Consider the following 12,001-nt stretch of genomic DNA (forward strand, 5'->3'; position numbering starts at 1 on the left):
GTTTGCTGGTACCACAAAGGGATGCTTTTACTTGTTCAGCCACCATGGGCCAGCTGTGGCCTGGGAAACCCAGCAAGATTCTCCACTATTGCCGGGCGCGGTGGCTCAAGCCTGTAATCCCAGCACTTTGGGAGGCTGAGGCGGGTGGATCACCAGGTCCAGAGATCGAGACCATCCCGGTCAACATGGTGAAACCCCGTCTCTACTAAAAATACAAAAAATTAGCTGGGCATGGTGGCACGTGCCTGTAATCCCAGCTACTCAGGAAGCTGAGGCAGGAGAATTGCCCGAACCCAGGAGGCGGAGGTTGCGGTGAGCCGAGATCGCGCCATTGCACTCCAGCCTGGGTAACAAGAGCGAAACTCCATCTCAAAAAAAAAAAAAAAAAAAAAAGATTCTCCACTATCCATGAGGTACAGCCATACTTTCTTCAGAGGTCTAAGCCCCTCCAGCTGTGTCCTTTCTTGGGTGCTCATCCACAGTTCTGGTGCCCTGTAGAGCTCTTTCTGCCTCTAGAGTGACTCTCTTGTCCTGTTTCTTAAGAAATAGCATTATATGTCCGTATTTCTCTTGTTTAAATTGTGTTGTGGTTCACATCTCCTGATTGGACCTAGACTGATACATACATGTCGAGAAACTACTTTGGGTGTAAACATTCAGATGATGTAGGCAAACACATGCCTTGATTCAGATTGTTTGATAAGAGTGTCCAGAATGCCCGTGTTTTGAATTGGGGTGAAGGAGCTGGACGCAGCTGCAAGAGAGCCTTGCCCCTGCTGTGTGCACTGTGCACCACTCAAGGGAGCAGCTGCCCCAACAGCCTGGGAAGCTCTGGACCCCCAACCCCCACCCCGCACCCAGTGCTGAATATCTACCCTCCTTTTCAAGGTCATTAGGGTCTGAGACATCACCCCTCACAGGCCTGTGCTATCACATAGAGCCACAAGCAGGGCCTCCCCACCCATTGTCACCCATGCTCCGGCCCCATGCTGCATGACCCTTCCTTTTTCTTACTAGTAGCTAGTCACACATGTGTCCAAACCTGTCCTCAGAACCCCTGGCGCTCTGTCTCTGTGAATGCCATCTATGTTGCTATACTCATTTTTCCCATCCTTCTCTAATGCCTACTGAGTGCCAACTGTGTGCCCCAGAGGTGCCAAGCCCCTAACATGGATCAGTTCATTAAGCCTCAAAAGCCCCTCCATGATTGATTCGACTTTTAGCCTCATTTTATGGTAAGGTCACAAAAGCTTCGAGCGGCTCGGGCTAAGGCCAGCATTCCAGACCTGCAGTGTCCAGTACTGCAGGCACTAGTCACATGGCTACTTTAACTCAATTATAATTCAATGAAATGTTCAGATCCTGAATTAGAATTGCCACATTCCCGGTGCTCAGTAGTCACAGGCAGCTAGAGGCTAGCGTACCGGTGGCTGCAGGAATAGTCCGGCTCCATCCTCGCCACATGTTCTGATGGATAGGGCTGCTCCAGATCACTGCTGCTCAAGCTATCTGCGGTGAAGAACCTGGTATTTTTCTCCTTTCAACTTTAGTTTCAACGCATTCCATATGGCCACTTGAGTGATATGTAATAAAAAATAAACTACCAAGGGAGAGATGTGAACCGTGGGAGCTAACCTGACAGGACAATGTGACAGCCCCAGAGCTGTGGTTCCACGGTGGCCGTCCTGACAACCGCCTGAGCTGGCTCCCTCACCACAGCCTCCTGGCCTGGCTCCAGAGATGGTGTCTCCCAGTAACAGACTTTCAGAAAACAAGTGGTTAAATTCCTTATTCATCCTGAAAGTGATTCAAGACAAGACATCCCCCCTGGAATCTCCCAGGGACCTTTCGTAGTGCGAGCCACTGAGAAGCTGCATCTCTCCCTCCTTCAACTGTCCTGCAGGTTGAACATCCCCCTCTGGCCCTTGGGAACTGGTCCCTTTATGTTGTTACTGAAGCAGCATCCGTTCTTGTCCTCCTGGGTCTCCCGGTTTGCTGGATATTCCACTCCTTGTAATGTAAGTGCGTGGGAATGATGTCATAACCTCAGCCGGTTGCCATTCCAGGAAAACTCTTGCAAAGCTATCTCTGGTTCCAAAGTTTCTCAAACACTGTGCAACTCAAAATTTCCTGGGGTTTTATGCCTTCCTACTACAGTTCCCTGGCGAACTGGGTGAAGACAGCTCCACTCTCGGGTTTCCCAAATATGTCTTGAAATGTTCTGAACCTTAGGAGCTCTACCCCAAATCAGGCCATGGGATCCTTTTGTTATGAACTAGTTCTCCATGTCTGGACATGGTTTGTAGTCTCCTGAACAAAGGACATAGAGATCATCAATGGATGATACAGGATGTTTGCATAGCAGACAGTCTTGGCGGTAGAAAGATGACTCCCGCTGCAGAGATTTGGAAACATCTCTCCTTGAAGAAATCCCAGGGTAATAAAGTCAATGTCTCTTCCAGGGAGAAAGAGGACCAAGTTTACCAGCAACCCCCACAAAACACCATGATCGCCTGCCCTTGGAGTTCCTTGGCTTTGACACAGACTCCCTGTGGGCGTAGCATTCTCCTGGGACACGGGACTCAAGGAGAAAGGGGACCCGATGCAAGCATGAAGCTCATGCTGCCTATGCTTTGGGGACATCAAAGGGTCTATATCCCCTTGCAGAAGTGCGACCCACTGGTCCAGCCACTGTGGTAGCTGCTGCCGTGTAGGGGATGCTTGACTGCTCTGTGGTCTTTCCGGCCCTGCCGACCGATGCCCTCTCACCGCCACCCCTCCCTCTTTCCCTTTCTCTCTCACTTCTATTTCATGATGAGTTTATCCATGACAGTCTATCAGCCATTGGTTCATTTGGCAAAAATTGCTGAGAACCACTGTGTGTCCAGCACAGTCCCAGGTGCGGGGATACATTAAGGAACAGCACATGTATCATTTCTTCTTTCACAGAGCTGCATTCCAGGTTGAATAGTGTGGGGACAGAGCGCTATGGAGAAGGCGGTCAATCAGCAAGTACTATCAAAATATCGGCACGAGGGCTATGCAGAAGATTCAAGTCCCTCGGAGAAACAAGGACAGTACTATTTGGCTGTTTAGTCTGATGGTCATGCGTGGTCATTGGGCAGAGGACATTCAAATGACGTCAGGTTGACATTTGAATGAAATAAGAAGAAATTAGCTGTGCAAGGAGTTGAGAAAGAAGTTCAGGAAGACAAAATAACTAGAGTAAATGCCCCGGAGGAGACAGAAGTTGGCAAGCCCCTAGAGGCTGGAGTTGGAGGTGGAGGGGTAGGAGGAGACGCAGTGCCCTGCAGATCATGAAGGGCACAAAGAGCCGGGACGGAAGTTCAGCCTCCTTTCTGTGTGTGACGGGAAGTCATGGAGAAGTTGGACGCAGGAAAGAAGGATCTGATTTATGTTTCTAAAGGAGCATCTGGACTTGTACAATGGACATTATAAGGGAGCCTTGGGGTGAGATAAAGATCTGCTTTCAAAGTCAAGTTGACAGGATGTACTAATAGGTACCTGGTAAGTGAAAGAAAGGGGAAAAAAAACATCTGCTAGAGTTTTGCCCCGAAACATTGGAACGAGTGGCTGGGATGCTGCCGCCCGGCAGACCAGGCCCTGTGCCACCTGCTGCCCACAGTTCTGCAGCTTCCCTGCACACCATCCGTCTTCTCGGCTGTGAAGCGCCGGCCCCAGAGGGCCGCATTTCCACGTCCTCTGACTCAGCATGGTTGCACACTGGAAGCCTCTGCCTGGAGCCAAATCCTGATCCAGAGTCTCTAGGCTACGTTCCCGCTTCCCACCCAGTCTTCGATCACAGCACAGTCTGTCTGGCTCACAGTCGCTGTCACCTTCTGTAACGATTTCCTAGCTCACTTCTTCATTGCAGTCCCCAGCCAGAAGGGGAGGAGTCTTCTGTCTCAAGCGTGCTCAGCATCTGACTGCTACAGACACACAGCAGGTTCACGACGACTGGAGTTGAAGGACAAGTTGCAGTATTATGAATGCTTATATTTTGAACAAAGTCAATGTTATGATTTTTTTTTTTTTTTTTGAGACAGGGTCTCATTAGGCTGCTTAGGTTGGAGTGCAGCAATATGATTATATCTCACTGGAACCGTGAGTTCCTGGTCTAAAGCAATCCTCCTGCCTCAGCCTGCTGGGTGGCTAGCACGACAGACGTTCACATCCATACCCAGAAAATGTTTTTAAACTTTTTGTGGCGGTCGAATTCCACCATGTTGCCCAGTCTAGTCCCGAATTCCTGGCCTCAAGCGATCCTCCTGCCTTGGCCTCCCAATGTAATGGGATTACAGGCATGAGCCACCTCGCCTGCCCAAATTTTTATTGTTATAATTGATACAGTCATGGAGACTTCCTTTTACATTTTTAGAGTTTCAAAAATTTTACACTCAGGACTGTGGCCAACCTGGTCACAATAATCAGAGACATTTGTCCCTGTGACTTCATTAGTGTATTCATTCTGACATTTAATAATCGATAATGCCATCTCTAATTACCGTATTCATCATGATTTAGGCAGACAAATGGTAATTTAAAGCCAGCATTTAGCAGTATTGTTTTTTAGTTATTCTCAAGCCTGATTTAATTATATAGTTGAAGTAGAAATTGAGTTTGTGGTGAGAGCAGAAATATTCTCATTGGAACCAGCTGTTTTCCATAAAATGTATATAAGCATCAAAGGCTACATTATTGCCCTTTACTTTTTAATCCTTCATTGTGTAATACTTATCTTCTAAACGTGAAAAATGCATGCTAGTTCAACTCAAATCAACCCAGCTACCTATATTACTTGGGAGCTTCATGAAGTCCTTAAGGGCTAAAGCTAAAGATGGTGAAAAACACAAAGTCCCACTAGTTTATTTAAAATAGGGAATCACACCGTGTCTGTGGCTATAAATAAGAGTCCCCTCATAAGAATGAGTTCAGAGTGGGTGACAAGCCGGCCGTTCTCCAGGGTCGAATGAATACAACATTTAAGAGTGCAGAGAGGTTTCGCTCTCTGCGGCAGATGGGAGTTCCAGGTCAGCTGTTTGAGAGGAACTGCCCATTTCCCACTAAAATACTGACAAGTTTAGACCCTTGTGGATTTTCAATTCCTGCAAAGATCAAACCAGGCAAACCAGAGGTGGCTGTGTCCTGATTTGTTGAATATGATTGCAACAGCAACTTGGTAGGAGCTCCACCCAGTGTTCTCAATCCTGCAGATAGTGAATGAATCAGCGTGCAGCCTGGTATGCGGGGTGTTGAAAGCATGACACAGTGTTCAGAGGAAGATGGGAATGCACCAGCACGTGAAGTTGGGTTGGAGTGTGGTGTTAAAGCAGGCACTGTTTCAGCTTCTAATGTCATAAATTTTTTGTTTTTGTTTTTGTTTTTGTTTTTGTTTTTGTTTTTTGTTTTTTGAGACAGATTTCTGCCCTGTTGCCCAGGCTGGAGTGCAATGGTGCAATCTCGGCTCACTGCAGCCTCCACCTCTCAGATTCAAGCAATTCTGCTGTCTCAGCCTCTGAAGTAGTTGGGATTACAGGTGCCTGCCACCAGGCCTAGCTAATTTTTATACTTTTAGTAGAGACAGGGTTTCACTGTATTGGCCAGGATGGCCTTGAACTCCTGACCTCAGATGATCCACCTGCCTCAGTCTCCCAAAGTGCTGGGATTACAGGAGTGAGCCACTGCACCTGGTATTTTAATAATATTTTATTGTACTGTCAACTCTGTCAGTAACAACAATATGACAGAAGAGTAAAAATAAATTGATGAAAGGATGGTTTATGTTCCTAAAAATTCAATTTTTATGTATACATTTAGGCACTTTTTAAAAAATCAAGGTAATAGAAATTTGAACTTTACATTTGTTGTCTTCATTTTCTTTTACTATCAATTTTGTTTCATTGTTAGAGTTTCTTGTCCAAGAATCTTGTATCTTTGTGCTGAAATGTGGCATTTTGAAATAAGGCCACAGATAGATGCTGATGGAAAAAGTCCGGGAATGAATTATTCCTACTGGCACCATGTGAGAAAAGAAAATTAAAAAAAAAATGTTAACATCTGTGAAAGCTTAGAGCAATCTTCTTGTCTTAAAATGCATTTAAAAAAATTACACCCGTGCAGTTGAAAACGGACATTTTATTATTTAATCATGTCCTATTCTAGCTGACGTGCAGAGAGGACACATTATCATGTGCATTTTCTTCAATACTAAAAGTATTAAAGTCATAGAATCATAGATTTGAGAGACACTTTAGGAATTATCTTGTCAAATGCCCTTATTCTAGAGAACGGGGAAGGGACACCCAAGGGAGGGACACTGTGAGGCTTTGGTGTCACAGCTCAGGGAACTGGCAGGCAGACCAGGGGCCAGGCTTGCCCTACGAGTCCACCTCTCTCTAGGAAGTTCAACCTCAGATGCTTTCCACTTTGAAGAAATAACTGGAAACCGTGCATTCTAGTGAAACTGCAGAATTCACTGGCTTGAAGGTCATGTTCCAACCCTACTTCCTATATTCATGGTCTATGTACAAACACACATGCACCATCACCTAGCTTCAGAAACGTAAATGCAGGTAAGAACCCTAGGAGAAAATATGTGGATAATTGTCTAATTACATTAAAATGACACCAGAATTAATCGGACACATTTTTAGGTTATAGTTATTTTGCTTCATGCTAGCAGCAAATAGCAACTTGGGAAAAATAAGTTATGGACATCTAGGAATAAGATTAATTTTTGTGTTTTTAGAATGTGTTGAAAGCATCATTGAGAATTCTTTTTTTTTTTTTTTTTGAGACGAAGTCTCTGTAGCCCAGGCTGGAGTGCAGTGGTGTGATCTCGGCTCACTGCAACCTCTGCCACCTGGCTTCAAGAAATTCTCAGCCTCCCGAGTAGCTGGAATTACAGGCACCCATACCATGCCCAGCTAAATTTTGTATTTCTAGTAGAGACAGGGTTTCACCATATAGGCCAGGCTGGTCTCGAACTCCTGACCTTGTGATCCACCCGCCATGGCCTCCCAAAGTGCAGGGATTACAGGCGTGAGCCACCGCACCTGGCCCATTGAGAATTCTCAGTAAAACAAGAGCCAAATTAAAACGGAAGTTATTTAAGAGGGGTTTAAGAGGTTCTACCTACTCTGAACGCCAAATTCTTGACTTTTAACAGGTAAGGACAGACAAATAATCCAGGTAGTTACATTTAATAATATTTTATTATTACATATATACTTTGCATGTGTTACATATAATTATTATTATATTATTGGACAGCTTAGGTAATTTTATTTTATGTTTTACATAGTTATTACAGCTACTTATCTTGGAACTTGGTGAAAACGGTATTTATGGAAAACACGTGCACCTGGACTATGAGCCGTCTCGTTACCGTGATTGGTTGCATACGGTAAAATCTAAAAACCAGACAGTAGCTCTTAATACATTTCCCCAGTTCCTTTGCACTCAGCAGGTGTGCTGAGCCTGCTTGCTGGTGGCGCTTGAGTCTCCTGGGAAGCCTGAGTATTCTGTCAACTGGCTTCAGCTGGAGTGATGGCTTTTGGCATCATGTCCTTTATTCTAAACTGGAGCACAGAGGGTGGAGGCTTTGCTTGTCACCCACAAGGAGGCTTCTCTGACCAGCAGCACTCAGGTGCTCCCATCCCTGCAGGACTGGCTTTCCTTCGTTGGGATCTTCAGCTCTGGAAGTTTCCTTCTCTTTGTGTTTCCTGCCCTGAGGGAGGAATATTCAGCATCTGTTGCTGAAAAGAGTGTTTTGATACAGGAAATCTGAATCTAAAAATGAATGCTCCCTTTCCTCAAAAATCCGGCAGTACCACAACTCCTGCAAACCATCGTGGGATGCTCAGGTCAAGGGAGATGAAGACCTTGCTAGTCACAGAGTCGTGCTTGAACCAACACTGTTGCATTGCCTGGGGGCTCCTTAGAAATGCAGGACCTTGAGGCTGGCACTGGAGCTCATGCCCGTCATCCCGCCACTGTGGGAGGCCAAGGCAGGAGATCGCTTGATGCCTACAGTTCAAAATTAGTATGGATAACATTGTGAGATCCCATCTCTACAAAAAATAATTTTTAAAAGTTAGCCAGGTATGGGGATGCATGCCTGTAGTGTAGTCCCTGGAGGCTGAAGCAGGAAGATCGCTTGAGCCTAGTAGATTGAGGCCACAGCAAGCTTTGATTGTGCCACTGCACTCCAGCCTAGATGACAGAGCAAGACACCATCTCTCTAAAAAAAAAAAAAAAAAAAAAAAAAAAAAAAGGCCAAATGCAGTGGCTCATGGCTGTAATCTCACCTGTAATCTCAGCACTTTTGGAGGCCGAACCAGATGAATCTCAAGGTCGGGAGTTCGAGACCAGCCTGGCCAACATGATGAAACCCCCATCTCTACAAAAAAATATAAAAATTAGCTGGGCATTGTGGTGGGTGTTTGTAGTCCCAGCTACTTGGGAGGCTGAGGCAGGAGAAGTGCTCGAATCCAGAAGGCAGAGGTTTCTGAGCTGAGATCGTGTCACTGCACTCCAGCCTGCATGACAGGTCAAGACTCCATCTCAAAAAAAACAGAAAAGAAATACGGAATCTCAGAATCCACCCCAGACTTGCAGAATCATAATTGTGAACAAGATCCCCAAGTAATGCATGTGCATTTTAAAGAGAGATGGAGAGAGGTAACATCTTAGTATATTCCTATTTAATCACTTCAAGCCTTATCACCTGTATCGTGGGGTATGAACTGTGAGGATAAAGTACATTTGTATTAAAATTCATTACATTGCCAAAAAAGTTAATCTGAAACATGCAAAAAAAAATTATTTTGCAGTAAATAATTAGACACAGATGATAAAAAATTGAAATAAGTATTAACTGTATAGTCATATTACTTCTGTCTCTCCCTACTTGGTTTATATTTTTTGAACTTTCATTGGCTTCAAAATGGCTATGATATTAGGACTGATTTACTCATTCCCAGAAAACTCTTACCCACAACCACCTATAAAACGGAATCTTTAAGAAAATAAATTGTGAGGTTTTTTTTCTTGTTTATGACAGAATTGCATTTGGCCTTGTACTTAGTAGATAATAAACACTCTTTGGTTTTGTTTTTTGTTTTTTGGGTTTTTTTTTGAGACGGAGTCTCTGTCTGTCACCAAGCTGGAGTGCAATGGCAGGATCTCAGCTCACTGCAACCTCCGCCTCCCAGGTTCAAGCAATGCTTTTTCCTCAGCCTCCCGAGTAGCTGGGATTACAGGCATGCGCCACCATGCCCAGCTAATTTTTGTATTTTTAGTAGAGATGGGGTACTATGTTGACCAGGATGGTCTTGATCTCTTGACCTCGTGATCCGCCCACCTCGGCCTCCCAAAGTGCTGGGATTACAGGCCTGATGGTTTTGTTAACAAAAGTGCTAGTCCTCACTCTCCAATAGCTGGAAATTTTGATTCCAATACTCCTTGGCTTCCTCTAGGATTTTGATCCTACCTGGTTCCTTTTGCTCTTTGCTCCAGGCATCCATCAGAAGATTGATTTTCCTTATTCTTGATTAGAATTGCAGGTATCAGCCGGACGCGGTGGCTCAAGCCTGTAATCCCAGAACTTTGGGAGGCCGAGGCGGGTGGATCACAAGGTCAAGAGATCGAGACCAACCTGGTCAACATGGTGAAACCCCGTCTCTACTAAAAATACAAAAATTAGCTGGGCATGGTGGCGTGTGCCTGTAATTCCAGCTACTCAGGAGGCTGAGGCAGGAGAATTGCCTGAACCCAGGAGGCGGAGGTTGCGGTGAGCCGAGGTTGCGGTGAGCCGAGATCGCGCCATTGCACTCCAGCCTGGGTAACAAGAGCGAAACTCCGTCTCAAAAAAAAAAAAAAAAAAAAAAAAAAAAAAAAAAAAAGAATTGCAGGTATCATGAACATACTGGAAGCAATTAAATATATTGCAGAACAATGAAAATGAGAGAAGTGAGAGATGATTCACACAGTGGATGGAGTGTAGAGCGGCAGTTTGCAATCAGGGATGATCTTGTCCCCCTAGGGTGTAATGGCAATGTCTGGAGATGCTCTTTCGTTGTTACGAATGCGTGGAGGGTGGAGGCCAGCAACACTGATAAACATCTCACAACACACAAGACCGCCCCCACACAAAGGCCATCTGGCCCTAAAGGTCATAGTGCTAAAGCTGAGAAACCTCGCTAGAGAAAGGAAGAGCCCAGTTCTGTTGGTGATCAGATAAAGGCAAAGAATCCGGTAGAAAGGTTTCTGGAATCAAATCTCTTGTGTCCCCAGGGAAAGAAAGAAATCACAGACAGTAATCAAACCAGGTTTCCACATCTTCTCACTCCAGCCCTGCTTCCAAAATACCTAAAGCACAGCGAGTCCTGGGCGTATTACATCGGAAGCAACGGAAGCCTAGCCTCGATCTAACTAAGCATATTTCTTCTTCTGCAGGTTCCAGTCCCATGAGAAACTGCTCTAATTCCCTTCATTTCATGATGGATGTGTTGACCTAAAAGGAAGAGGCTGAGGCACAAAAAATAATTCAGAGTTGACCTGAGCCAAAGCGGGGACAGGTGAAGACTCAGACTCAAGGTTCCTTGGACGTGAGCCTTGTCAACCTCAGTCGCAAGCAGGTTTTTAAAGGCAAAGGGGACAGGGGGTGGGCTGACGAAGAGTCGATTGACAGGAATTCTCGCAGGCTTACAGAGATGACATGGATTAGTGATCGGCTTTCTGTTGTTGCGCTACTGGGTACGTGTTACCGTGTCCAGCGTGCTGCACCTGATGGCTCTTTGGTCAGTCTAGAGCCCACATAGCATGTGGCTTCAAGAGGTAAGACTCAGCTCCAGGGGAGTGATGTGATGTGACCCCTGTTTGATTTCAATGCCCGCTGGGCCTCATAATTTAAAGGGGCTCACATTTTTCAGATGGCTTCACAATTGGAACACTGGAAGATGTTAATGGATTTCAGTCTAGGGACTGCGGATGACTCTGCGTTCTTCCTCCATCGGTTTCAGGTACCACAGAAGTGGAAGAGAAAAGCAAGAGTGTCTTAGGAAGAGCTGGGTCATTTCAGAATAGCAAACTCTGCTGCCCTAGTAACTTGTGGTACTTACTGCTTATTTTCAGGTCAGCAGATGAAGAGAAGTCATGCACAAACAAAATTAAATAAATCAACACCTCCCCACTATATTTCTTTAATGCCATTACACATCAGCTACATCACTATAAAAAGCAATTTAAAGAATTTCTGTACAGTGATAAAAACCATTATAATCATCTCTGTTAAAATGATAACTTCTTTTTATCTGCTAGTTAAAGAGATAAAGCCACAGAAGGAATGCACTCACCCCTTGTTATTTTTGGTTTTGTTTTGTTTTTTGATTTATGGTTATTTTGGAGAGGGGCAGGAAGCTGACATACTTAATAGTCTCTAGGCAGATTCTTGATGGTAGGCGGAGTCCTTTAATAACTGTAAAATTATGGACTTTATTTTCTTAATAATGATTACATAATGCTTCGAGAAGTATTCAGGTAGACAGATCAATAACATGATAAAAAGAAAGAAGAAATAGGTCTTATGTAAACTGCAGAATTTGTTGCATCAGTTTACAAAATTAAATGAAGCTTGAGAAAACTTAGTTTGATAGTTTTAAAGGAAAGAGGTGAGGGGCTTTGGGGAAGGGAAATTTTTTTTTTTTTTTTTTTTTTTTGAGAAAGAGTTTCACTCTTGTTACCCAGGCTGGAGTGCAATGGCGCGATCTCGGCTCACCGCAACCTTCGCCTCCTGGGTTCAAGCAATTCTCCTGCCTGAGCCTCCCGAGTAACTGGGATTACAGGCACACGCCACCATGCCCAGCTAATTTTTGTATTTTCAGTAGAGATGGGGTTTCACCATGTTGACCAGGATGGTCTCGATCTCTTGACCTCGTGATCCACCCGCCTCGGCCTCCCAAAGTGCTGGGATTATAGG

This window comes from Saimiri boliviensis, chromosome 10 (assembly GCF_048565385.1).
Source record: "Saimiri boliviensis isolate mSaiBol1 chromosome 10, mSaiBol1.pri, whole genome shotgun sequence".
Classification (NCBI taxonomy): domain Eukaryota; kingdom Metazoa; phylum Chordata; class Mammalia; order Primates; family Cebidae; genus Saimiri; species Saimiri boliviensis.